The following is a 14,321-nucleotide window of genomic DNA, read 5'->3' as shown; positions in this document are numbered from 1 at the left end:
AGTCTGGAAAAATGCCCTTGCTATGGATTCTCCATACTTTCCCTAATACTGCTCTTATTATAATGAATTATAATTTCTTAATTATTTATCTGCATTCCAATCTAGACTTTAAGCTTCTTGAGAGTGGGCACTGTCTCTGGTTTATTCTTTTATCCCTGACACTAGCTCTCTGACTTGCATATGGTAATAACCCAATACATATTTATTTAGTAAGTTAATTAGTTACCCAGAATTATATTCTACTCAAAGAGATATTGAAAAACCTACCATAAGGAAAACTTGTCTGAAATGATTTGATTTTTCAAGGCTTCAATGAGATCTGAAATTTCTTCAGTATACCTCCTTCTTTCTGTTTTTATTTCTGTTTATTCTTTCTATATAGAAAGTATACTTTTCCATACCAATTACTAGTCTGACTGTATATTATTGTTAATAATGTATATCTCTGGGGATTTATATTGTGTTAGTCAGAGTTAGGTTATGCTTAAGTGACATTAATCTTCAAATCCTAGAGTCATAGCATAAGAAAGTTTTATTATTCTTTTAGTAACCCAGGCTAACAGAAGCTCCATCTACTTGCGGCTACAACAGAAGAACAAGTGGCCTCCAACGCCGTGGTAGTGGCGGAAGAGAGATCCTGAAGAAATCTCACAGGCTTTTTGCTTCTCAACATGGAAAGGAGAGATACATGTCTTTTCTACCCTTTTCATTGGCTGTAATGAGTCACATGTCTCTACTCCCCTTGAAGCTCAGAAGTGCAGTCTTTGTGTCCAAAGTGTCAGAAGAACTGGATATTGATGAACATTAGTAATGCTTACCATGTATATTAACCCAGGTGTACACAGAGCCATGTAAAATTTGAGTCTCGCACTATGAAGTTCCAATCCAGATCCTATGGCTGGGTTTTAGAATGGCTATATCAATATAAATATTAAGAACCAAAGACCATATATTACAGATGCAATTTATTCTGATCTAGTGCTTAGAGCAGGACCAACAACTGTGGCACAAGTTTTCTGATTACAGTTCTGCAGGTTAGATAGTCAACTTGCTACAGTTTTCTTCTCATGGGCTTGAAGATGATCATTTCATACACAATTCAGTCAAATGTACTGACTTATCTCTATGAAAAAAATCCAGTTAATGTGTCAAGTATCATTTTGTCTATGAAGTTTCCTGCTAAATTTTATACCAACTATCTTGCAATGGTTATAATTCCTTAAAATGTGTCTCAAGGACAGAAATTAAATCCTGGTCATCTTTAGGTTTTTGACATATAACAGTACTTACATTTTTTTTTTTTTAACAAACAGCTTTTTGAATGAGTAACTAAATAACTGAATAAGTGCCTATCTAAAAATAGTTACTTGTCATCTGAATCACTCTCATTTACTGGCCAGTATCACTCCATTTTTGGGGAGAAAGAGGGGGCAGTACATCATGGTGGCTAGGAACAAGGACTTAGAAGGCAAGGTGATGTGGATTTGATGCCTGGCTCTGCTACTTGCCAGCCAAAGGCCTGTGGGCAAGGTTGTAACTTTCTCTAAGACACATCTGTAAAATTCAATCCATAGTGTTCCCATGAGACTATTTTGAAGATTTGCTGAGATAATTCTTACAAAGTGCTGAGCATAGCACCTGGCATCTAAAAGCCTTCAGTAAATGTTAGCTATTATTATTACTCTCTAACTGGACTTTTGCAACTATTTCCTCAGGATTTAGGCAGGATAGTAAACACAAATTGTAGTATATTTTACCCACATCTAGTCCTTGCAATAACTGTATGTTGCTCTTATTATTTTAATCTACAGAAATTGAGTCCTGAAGTGGGTAAAAACTTACCCAAGATCATGCAGCTGGTTGGTGGTAGAGCTGAGGCTTGAACCCAGAACCAATGAACTCCTTGTCTCAATTACTTCTTTAAAACCACAAGGGGTATCTTTTTGTTGCTATTTCTGTGGAGACACTTTTATCTTTATTAACGTCTATCTGTTTGCTGAGCTAACAAAAATAACTAAAATGGTTATGAAACTGAGCCACTAAGACAAGTTTTTATTTTATTTCAGCTTATAACTTTTTAAATTCCAACTTGGAAGCCTACTTACACAATGCAGAAAATACTTGGCTTTGTTATCACTCTCTAGAAATTTAATCACTACAACTATAAAATTATTATTAGTAACACTGGATTCCTGAAAGTTTGTGTAACTTTTAAGTTCTATTTTCCATTTTTATTAGCTATGTTTTATGCTGGGAGCATTCTTGGTCCCATTTTACAGTGTGGTAAACTAGTACAGAAGGATCAATTTCTCTATATTACCCCTTGAGTTGGTTGCAAAAGCAAGATTACAGTTACTCTGAAGCTCCAAGGTGTGGTGAATTACTTTACTACTATTTTGCCCACCCAGATTATTTAGTTATGATCAACTAATTACAAAATGGTAAATAAGAGTCATACATTTTTTGTTCATTTGTTTTTGTTTTTGTTTTATTTTACTTTAAGTTCCGGGATACATGTGCAAAACGTGCAGGTTTGTTACATAGGTATACGTGTGCCATGTTGGTTTGCTGCACCTATTGACCTGTCCCCAAAGTTCCCTCCCCTCATCCTTCACCCCACAGCAGGCACTGGTGTGTGATGTTCCCTTCCCTGTGTCCATGTGTTCTCATTGTTCAACTCCCACTTATGGGTAAGAACATGCGGTGTTTGGTTTTCTGTTCCTGCGTTAGTTTGTTGAGGATGATGGCTTCCAACTTCATCCATGTCCCTGCAAAGGACATGATTCCTTTTTATGGCTTCATAGTATTTCATGGTGTATATATACCACATTTTCTTTATCCCTTCTATCACTGGTGGACATTTGGGTTGGTTCCATGACTTTGCTATTGTAAATAGTGTTGCAATAACATACGAGTGCTTGTGTCTTTATAGTACAATGATTTATATTCCTTTGGGTATATACCCAGTGATGGAATTGCTGGGTTGAATGGTATTTCTAGTTCTAGATCCTGAGGAATCGCCATGCTGTCTTCCAAAATGGTTGAACTTTTGCATTCCCACCAATAGTGTAAAAGTGTTCCTATCTCTCCACAGCCTCATCAACATCTATTTATAGATTCAGTGCTATTCCCATCAAAATACCATTGACATTCTTCACAGAATTAGAAAGAAAACTACTTTAAATTTCATATGGAATCAAAGAAAACCCTGTATAGCCAAGACAATCCTAAGCAAAAAGAACAAGGCTGGAGGCATCACGCTATCTGATTTTAAACTATATACAAGGCTATAGTAAACAAAACAGCATGGTACTGCTACCAAAACAGAGATGTTGACTAATGGAACAGAACAGAGAACTCAGAAATAACACCACACATCTATAACCATCTGATCTTTGACAAACCTGATAAAAACAAGCAATGAGGAAAGGATCTCCTATTCATTAAACAGTGCTGGGAAAACTGGCTAGCCATATGCAGAAGCTGAAACTGGACCCCTTCTTTACACCTTATACAAAAGTTAACTCAAGATGGATTGAAGACTTAAATGTAAAACCCCAAACCATAAAAACCCTAGAAGAAAACATAGGCAATACCATTCAGGACATAGGCATGGGGAAAGACTTCATGACTAAAACACCAAAAACAATTGCAACAAAAGCCAAAATTGACAAATGTGATCTAATTAAACTAAAGAGCTTCTGCACAGCAAAAGAAACTAGCATCAGAGTAAACAGGCACCTTAAAGAATGGGAGAAAATTTTCACAACCTACCCATCTGACAAAGGTCTAATATCCAGAATTTACAAGGCACTTAAACAAATTCACAAGAAAAAACAAATCACCCCATCAAAAAGTGGGCAAAGGATATGAACAGACACTTCTCAAAAGAAGGTATTTGCATGGCCAACAAACATATGAAAAAAGCTCAACATCACTGATCATTAGAGAAATGAAAAATCAAAACCACAATGATACCATCTCATGCCCATCAGAATGGCGATTATTAAAATGTCAAGAAACAACAGAGTCATACTTATTATTTCTATTTGCAGAAATTGGGTCCTGGAGTGGGTAATAAGTAGCCCAAGATCATACAGCTGGTAAGTGTAGAGGTGAGAATTGTGCTCAGAACCATTGGTACCAAGACAGAAGTGTGATAATACTGACATGGCCCAGGGATTTTAAGCCTCATGCTCAAATTATTTGATTGGATTCATTTTTGTTCTTTTGTTCTACTGCTTATATCCAAGTCATTTCTTTCTCTTTCTTTCTCTCTTGCATTGTTAATAGGGCTCTCTTCCTCTCTTTCCTCAATTACAATGTACATTTCATGAGCATGGGAAGTTTTGTCTGTTTCATTTCCTATTGAACATCCAGAACAAAGAGTTTTGTGTGGCACATAGTAGGAACTAAATACATTAATAAACTTGTTGAATAGATTAATGTAGCCATTTTTTGGGGGGTCTAGAGCTGCAATGTCAAACGGTGAAAGCTTTGAATTTTAAGAAATACCTAATGTTGATAGATGACTGCATGGTTGGCCTCATTCCTGTCTGTATCAACACCTTTTGTCATGTGACCTTGCAGTTCCTCCCACTAATGGAGAGAAAATTATTTTCCCACCTTTTCACTTTAGGTTCAGCCACATGCTTTGTTTTGGTTAATAGAATGAGAAAGAAACAACATGGAATCACCTTGGACCTTAGATCTCAAGAGGCTTTGTATGATTTCTTCTTTCTGTTTTGTGCCTTCACTATGAGCAGTAGATGGATTGGACAGCCTGATAACTCCAAGGAAGATGAAAGGCACAGGGAACAGGCAAGGACTACTTGCTGTCAGTGTGGAGCAGAGTGACCCCATGAGCCCAGCTCCACCAACTGATCTCCAGCCAATACACAGACATTTAAGCAACAATAAACACATGTTGTTTTAAGCCACAGACTTTTGAGATATTTTGTTATGAAGTATTTTCACAGAAATTGTTAACCAATATACCTGATTTACTGCTGATAATGCATTTAAGAATGTATATAAAATATTCTGTGATATCATGTAATTATACCACTGTCTGCATATAGTGATATGCCATCTGAGTTAACACATTCTGACGTAGGTAAAGCCATAAAAATTAAACATAGATATAGTTAAATATATTTGAGCAATGCCAGTGTGTTTGGTACTACTAAATTAAATGTTGCTGGAGGGAGAAGTTGTGGGGAAAACAAACAAATCTGATCTGCCCTCACTTGAAATGATTTAATGTATTATGGTTATTATAATACAGTATCACTTGAATGCTTATTCATGCAGAAGATGAGTAGGATAAGGAGGTAGCATAAATGCCAGTATATAATGATTTCTTTTTACTTTAGAAAATTAGATGATAAACATTCTGTACTCTTATAAAGTATGATGGAATTTTCCAATAATTTTCAAGAGAAAGTATTTTAAAGATTTTCTAAAAATATATTTGATAAGAAAAGTATGCGTAGATAAATTTCAGAGGCTCTTCTATTTCACCTGATAACTACTTGGAGTGAGCGTCACTATTCTTGGGAGCAGAGAGGAACAGGTACTTCAAGAAAGGTATGATCAGCAAAAGACTGCAATTTCCAGATGACTTCCTCAGGTCTTGTAAGAAATGAGATCTGGAATCCTGCAATGGAGAATGCCTTCCACATAGCCATGCCAACCAGTTAAGTGATAGAACACGATTCTGCAAAACAACAAACTTCTTTGTTGTGACTTACATGAAACAAGTAAGATGACCACCATGTGTAGTACCTAGGAAGTTCTTAAGTGTATAGGCTGGTAATTTTTTTTTTTTCAAGCTATGTTGATCTTCTGGTTTTATTCTTTCTTAAACTCTTTTCAACCTTTTCTTAGCTAAAGTGGAGTTAGCTAGATTACTCATTACTGTTTATTAATGTAATATTTTGCATAAGAGTGCATGTGAAAACTTCTGCCAGCAGTGTCTAAGACTTACTGCATTTTTGTAGATGCAGATGTGAAATGTACTTGAGCTCTTTCATATTAACTTACTTTGTCACCCTATCAAGCAAGTTTATTTAATTTAGCTTAGGGGTTGGGGCTCCAAATTAGGTTTTAAACACTTATGTCCTCAAAGACATGGAATCTTTTACAAGGTCTTTTAAATAAATATGACTATGATTTATAATTCTTGATATGCATTTTACTACATATTATGATTATTCAAGTATATTTAATTACCCTTTTTATTTTATAAAATTCAATGAAAACCTTATGATCTATTGTGCCTGACAGGATCATTATTTGTCCCAGAACCTCTTGCCCACAAATTCAAATTTAATATAATTCTTATATAATATTCTTTTTCTTCCCCTCCTGCTCCCAGCCTCTTAAGCTAAATGATATGCCAAGTGATGTTTTTAGCACATTAGAAAAATAGAAGGCACAGTGGTATAAAGGAATGAGCACAGGCTCTGCATTTATACAGACTTGCCCTAGATTTGTTATGTTGACTTTGGACCCATTTAATCCCTCTATACCTCAGTTTCTACATTTCAAAAATAGTGGAATATCAAATTACATAAACATTACCCAGCATTAACTGCTTGTATATAGTAAGTGCTCAGTTAATATTAGATTCCTGGTCATTGGCACGGGGATCCTAAGGAAGCCAACTAACTAATTATACTCCCCTCTCCACGTTCTGAAAAAAATGATAAATAGATATTTTCATCACTGTCAAAGGAATATAAACTTTGGGGCCCCCTAAATCAGGAAGCTAAAGGGAAAAGTTAAGCTGGGAACTGCTTAGAGCAAACCTGCCTCCCATTCTATTCAAAGTCACCCCTCTGCTCACTGAGATAAGTGCATATCTGATTGCCTCATTTGGAGAGGCCAATCAGAAACTTGAAAGATGCAACCAAATTCTCCTAACTACCTATGACCTGGAAGCCCCCTCCCCACTTCGAGTTGTCCCGCCTTCACCTTAAGTTGTCCCGTTTCTGGACTGAACCAAAGTACATCTTACACATTTTGATTGATGTCTCATGTCTCCCTAAAATGTGTGAAACCAAGCTGTACGACTACCACCTTGGCCACATGTCGTCAGGACCTCCTGAGGCTGTGTCACAAGTGTGCATCCTTGACCTTGGCAAAATAAACTTTTTAAATTAACTGAGAACTGTCTCAGATTTGGGGGGTTTGCATCACTTAGGGTCAAATCATCCACCGATTCCCACTAAAATTTAATGGAGAATCTAATTTACATCTGAGGTTCAAATGGGCTCTCAGTAATCTTCATAGGATTTTATGGTAGGTTACTAACCTACATTGTTACAAGGTAGAGACTTCGATGTTTTCCTTTAAGAACAGAGCCGGCTTAGCCTGAGTAACCTTTCACCCTTGAGGAAGTAAGAATGTGTACTTCCTAGGGGCAAGCTCTCTCCAAAGAGAGCCAAAAAAGGGGTAGAGCTATGTGCACTCATACTTCTTCTTTAATAATCTCTTTAGTTAAATAATTCATGATTTCTTCCTATGGAAAAAGTAAGAGAGGTGGTGTAGGGAATAGCAGAGGCTTTTTCTCAATACTTCCTATTTTGCAGGATACAAAGGAATTTGGATACAGGAAGGAAATTGTTCCCTTCTATAATATACAACCCCATGTATTAATATATTAATAAATGTACTAAAATGATAAACAGAGCTCATAGGCAGACATGATGAAATCCTCTAATTCTTTGCTACCTACTGAAACTTTTGGCAATGACTCAAGCCTGGCACATAATAAAGAGGTGGTAGAAACCATTGTGTCATGCTGCCTTTTGCTTTCAAGCTGATACTTACTTATCAAATTTTCCCTGATAATCATTGTCATCATGGTACTGTACCTTCAGTAACGTTGTAGGCATAGTCATGCTTAGTGCACAGGGGCAAAGCAGACAGGACAGGTGTCTAAAAATATTGAATGCTAGTATATGGTGCAAGGTGAGGAGACTGTGGTTTCAGGGACACATAGCAAGGCCAGTCCAGCAGGCAGAGTGACATTCTGAAGGTATAGCAGTGGTGAGCCCTCCAGTACTGCCTCTCCAATGCACTGTCACAGCCTCCTGTACTTTCCTCATTTATTCATTCATTCACCTTGTATGTGCCAGACATTATTCTAGGTTTGCGGAATGGATCAGTGAACTACCTAAACAATAACAAAGTCTCTGCCCTTATGGTGTTACCTCTCTGTCTTACAACTCTCCACTAGTTGTTAAGCTCATTTAGGGTAGAAATTGTGTTTCACTCATTGGTGAATCTCTACTGCTAGCACTGTGCCTAGGACTGCACTCAATACATGTTAAATCAAGGTTGAACTCACTAATATTGATTAATGATATGTTCTGACACATGGACAAAGCAAGTAAAAGGGATTCAAGTGGCATTGTGTTTACATGTGAACCATGATATCTATGGTTTCCTGTTGTATTTATTTGTTTCATGTTGTCAAAATGTGAATAATATTGAGATATCCAAGGAGGCAGGTAGGTAATTGACATTAAAAAAAGTCTGTCAAGGCTGGGCACGGTGGCTCACGCCTGTAATTCCAGCACTTTGGGCGGCCAAGGTGGGTGGATCATGAGGTCAGGAGCTCGAGACCAGCCTGGCCAACATGGTGAAATCCCATCTCTACTAAAAATACAAAAATTAGCTGGGCATGGTGGCACATGCCTGTAATCCCAGCCACTTGGGAGGCAGAGGCAGAATTGCTTGAACCTGGGAGGCGGAGGTTGCAGTGAGCTGAGATGGTGCCACTGAACTCCAGCCTGGGGGACAGGGCAATACTCTGTCTCAAAAAAAAAAAAAAATTCTGTCAATAGGAGTGAATGTATTTATATAGGGCACAAACTGGGGGACATGTCCATCTGCCCATAAATGGATACACACAGGTTTAGAATGGCATAATAGAGGAGGAGGCTCTTGAATTAAATCTTGCAAGCTAAGAAAATATTTCTAAAATTAAACACAAAATAAAAGACAATCATTTTATGTTAGCACTAGATGGCAGGGGAAGGCAGAGACCCACCACACTGCCGTCTTTAGATGGAGATCTCTGGGTAACTTAGAGAGGCACAGACTATATGTCTGTGTGTTTGGGGTTCTTTGTGTATGTTGTTGACTTTTGTTTGATTTAGTCTTCAGAAAAAGGTGATCATAGTTTCTTTTGCTGATATATATCTGTTATCCCCTAATGGCATCCCTGAAGTTACAGTAATACCTATGTCAAAGAGAAGGCATTTGAGACAGAGGGGAAAATCAGCAGACCTTGTTAACCAGATCCCTTCCTTCCCCCACCCCTGAGAATGGATGTTTCCTGGCAATGGAGAAACTGGGCATCGTGCCACCACGGAGGTGCCTGGACTGTGTGTAACAAACAGTTTCATTAGATTACCCACAATTTCTCGAGAGGTAATTCCATTAGACAGTGTTTATCAGTCATCATATGCTCTGCTTGTCATGACTTCCCTGTTCGGTAGCAGTAACACCCCCAGAACAATACTGTATGTGTGTGTGTGTGTGTGTGTGTGTGTGTGTGTGTGTGTGTGTAAAAACAAAACTGTCTGGGATGTCTTACAGAAGAAGTATCTTCTCTGTAGTAATGAACATAAAATAGAAAGAGACTGAGTAGGCAGTATTAAAATGTAGGTACCCCACAAATAAACATATTATTGTGCTTTTAATTCAGGAATGAGATCTGCAGCAATAACCAGAAAGCACCTGAAAACATCAGACGTGGATTATTTAGGCTGTCTAGGTGACCTAAATTATGCAGTATCTTGTAAGCCTTCTGAGGGAAATTTTTTTTCTATACTATTTGATTATTTTCTCTGGAATGATTAATTTCCTGGTACACTGGAATATTTATTTCTCCTGCTTTCTTTCCCTCTATCCTTGGCTCACATCTACAGGTATAAGGCTCATGTGGAACAAACCTATCACGTGCTCTCAGACTTGAGTGGACAATGTTTCTCTGTCTGATGTTTCTGGTCAAGATTTTGGAAGAGGTCTGTGCCCTCTAGTTCATACCTCCTATATATTATCTTTTAAAAATTTTCCTCTTTATATATGTAACTCTTTCTTCCTAATGTCACTCATCACTAGACTATATTTTTGTATGATTTAAATCTAATAACAATTTTTTCTTTTACATCTTTACTTAAATCATAGCTGCTTTATTATCTTTTTCTCTATTTAGAGATATGAGTTCCTTAAAAATCATAATAATTAAAGATTCCTTTCTAGCGGTTAATTTTTAAGCATGTTAGGGTTTCAAGAGATGGGGGCATCTTCGTCACTTTTTGTTGTTGGTATTAAAAGCTTTTAGTGATATGAACCACCTTATCAAAACAATTTCCTACTACTAACATTCACTTATCCTCAAGTCTAGCTATTCTATTTTACTACCTACTATTCCCAGTCTCCTAGTTGCTTTTTACTGCTTCAACTTTTCCTTATGCTGGTCCTTCCTCCTGCAATGCCCTTCCCCTTTTATCTACAAAATCCAAAACTTTTCATCGTTTAGGACATCTCAGATTTTCATCTGTCCAAAACCTTGTTTGATCTATTCCTCTGAAAGCTCACAGAATTTAATCTGTACCTTACTGATAGGACTGATCAGTAATCTATTACCTACCATAAGCTACTTGAGGGTAGAACCAGTGCCAGATTTAACTTGGTATTTTTTCACAATGCTTAATGTTTAGTAGGTCCACAACAATCAATGTTACTTTTGTATGATTATTTCATCAACCTATCCCCTTTAAAAATATCTCATGAATTCTTCAGTCTGAGTGTTCTCTGTATACTACGCTATAAGCATCATATTCCTGGTTCATCGTGTTGGTAAAACAGTGTATTTTTTTAATATCCCCATTTAAACTGACTAGGGCCTGCCCTCAGTTTCCTAAATTTCTATTAAAAAGGGAAACTCGCTTATGCTATTCCGTTCTTCCAAAAATTTGCCCTTCCTCTTACCCATTATCTGCCTGCTTTTATTCATTCTCCAGTGCCTCCAGGAAGTTTTTTGGAAAACTTTTATTTCAGGTTCAAGGTTACATGTGAAGGTTAGTTACATAGGTAAATTCATTTCGTGGGGGTTTGTTGCACAGATTATTTAATAATGCAAGAATTAATCCCAGTACCTAATAGTTATCTTTTTTGCTCCTCTCCCTCCTCCCATCTCCAGGCCCTCCCACAAACCCCAATGTGTTGCTCCCCACTATATGTCCTTGTGTTCTCATCATTTAGCTCTCACATATATCTGAGAACATGTGGTATTTGGTTTTCTGTTTCTGCGTTAGTTTGCTGAGGATAATAGCCTCCAGCTCCATCCATGTTCCCACAAAAGGCATGATCTCATTCTTTTTTATGGATACTGAAATTATATTTTGCCCAGAATTTATAGTTGTTATTGGCAGGAGGTTTAGTTTGTTAGGATCTATTCAGCTATTTCCAGAAGCTGAAACCCATCACATTATTTTTTAAAGCAATCACTATTTCATTGTTCCTTATATTAGGTGTAACTACTTTGAGACAAACAATATTTATGCAATTAAGTAAGTCCTGATACTTTATAAAATCTATATTGCTCTTTCATGGCCAGCTGCCTTTAATATTAATACACACATAATGGATTGTTAATTTCAATTGAGATTTGCCAGATTTTTGACTTTCTTTTAGGGTCTACAGAAAATGTCCTAAATGCCTTTGGCTCAATTCTTCTGTAATGTACAACGGATAAAATTAATAAATTCTGTAATATAATCTTTCATTATTATCTCTGTCATTTTTGGCCTAAATTGTCCTTTACCAATAGACCAAGCACCCAAATTTATTTCATCTTTTGTTCTAACATACCTTCTACTTTTCTAATGTAAGCATTTAAGTCTACAAATTTCTAAGTAATATATTATTTGCATTTCATAAATTTCAATATCATATCTTCATTTTTGTCTAATTCTTGTACATTTACATTTATAATTTCTTCTTTAATTCATAAGCTATTTAAAAGTGTGATTTTGAATTCCAACATAGAATTTAAGAATTTTAAAAGTAACTTTTAAGATATTTGTGATGTATGAGCAGACAGTTTGTATGATGCAAATTCTTTGATACTTGCTTTATGCCACAATTTTTATAAATATTCAGGTGCACTGAGAAATACGTGTATTCTTTAATCATGTAAATAAGAACTTATGTCCAATAATTCAAACTTATTGTGTTTTTCAAATATTCAGTATCTTCACTATTTTTTGGTTGTTTATTCAATTGAGAGAGTTGTATTGGAACTTTCCATTTTAATGATGGATTTGTCCATTCTTCCTTCATCAAAATTTATTTGCATAATTTGAGATTTATTATATGAATTGGGTTAATGTTATCATATCTTCTTAGAGAATTGAACCATCTACTTTTATGTAGTAATTTGTTCAACTCATAAAAGCATTTTTAAAATCTTTTTTGTCTGTTAATATTATATTATTGTGCTTTTTGTTTAGAGTTGTCTGGTGTCTTTTTCCATGTTTACATTTTCAACTATTTTTGTCCTTATGTTCTTGGTACTTCTCTTAAACAGCATAAAGTGGTTTTTTTTAAAAAATTTAAATTCTGCAGTCTGGTTCTTTTATATGGCATCCGTAGTTCATTTGTATTTATTATGAGTATTCACTTATTTTAATTTATTCCCAGCATCTTTCTTTTTATTTTCTGGCCTTTGTTTTTACCATTGATTGAGTTTTGTTGTCATTATTGTTTGTTTTTCTGTCCTTTTTTTCTCCATTCTACTAGTGTGAAAATTATACAGCCTATTACTACTTTTTCGTGGTTAACCTTAAAATGTTTCTGTGCATGCTTTACTTAACAAACTCAGGAGTTAGTACTTTAGCTCCTCCCCCAAGTAATCCAAGGGCCTTAAAACACTTTATTACTATCCCGATATATATGTTATTTTGTGTTTGAGATTTATATACAAGCTTATAAATTATTTGCTTATCATGCTTTCTTAGATCTTAGAAGTTCTTCCTGGGATAATTTCCTTTTCTAGTAAAATACATATGTTAGATATCCTTTAACATAAGAATGTTGCATAAAAATACTTTAAAAAATCATGTGCTGGATTTATTTGTCCCTTATTCTTAAAAATTATGATTTTCTGGGTGCAAAAGTAGGACTTGATAGCCATTTTCCCTCAGCAATTTGAATATATTATTTTGTTATTTTTAGTTTCTATTGTTGGTATTAAGAAGCATGGTATCAGCCTATTTGTCTTTTCTTTCTAGGTAAACTCTTTTATTTCTCACTCTTTTTATATCTTCTCTATGTTTTCATTTTCATTTTCTGCAGTTTCAGTACAATTTTTTTTGTTTTGTTTTGTTTTGTTTTTGAGACAGAGTCTCGCTCTGTCGCCCAGGCTGGAGTGCAGTGGCGCTATCTCGGCTCACTGCAAGCTCTGCCTCCCGGGTTCACGTCATTCTCCTGCCTCAGCCTCCCAAGTAGCTGGGACTACAGGCGCCCGCCACCATGCCCGGCTAATTTTTTGTATTTTTAGTAGAGACAGGGTTTCACCGTGTCAGCCAGGATGGTCTCGATCTCCTGACCTCATGATCCGCCCGCCTCGGCCTCCCAAAGTGCTGGAATTACAGGCGTGAGCCACCACGCCTGGCCAGTACAATATTTTTAGATGTGGATTTCCTTTTATTTATTCATCATAGTAAGTGGGGTTCATGTATCATTAATTCATGCCCTTTGTCAGTTCTAGAAAGCCATAAGCCATTAAAGCCACACATTGTGTCTTTATTTTCTCTATTCTTTCCTTCTAGACCTGCAGTTAGCTTCATGTTAGACCTTTTCATTCTGTCTTCCATATATCTTAATCTCTCTTTATTAGCTTCCATACCCTATTTTGCATTTTTCAGTTCAATTGCTTCTAACTATCTCTTCAGCTGTAGATAATGTGCTTTTCAACCCCAACCATTACACTTTAAAAAAATGATTATATACTGTTGATATGGTTTGGATCTGTGTTGCTACCCAAATCTCATGTTGAATTGTAATCCCCAGTGTTGGAGGTGGGGCCTGGTGGGAGATGATTGGCTCATAGAGGTGGTGTTCTCATGAATGGGTTAGCACCATCCCCTAGGTGCTGTTCTTGTGATAGTGAGTTATCCTGAGATCTGGTTGTTTAAAAGTGTGTAGCACCTCTCCCCTCACTTCCTTGCTCCTGCCCACACCACGTGAGACGTCTTGCTATCGCTTCACCTTCTGCCATGATTGTTAATTTTCTGAGG

Source organism: Pan paniscus, chromosome 1 (genome assembly GCF_029289425.2).
Source record: "Pan paniscus chromosome 1, NHGRI_mPanPan1-v2.0_pri, whole genome shotgun sequence".
NCBI classification, from domain to species: Eukaryota; Metazoa; Chordata; class Mammalia; order Primates; family Hominidae; genus Pan; species Pan paniscus.
Note: the sequence above shows the minus strand (reverse complement) of the source record.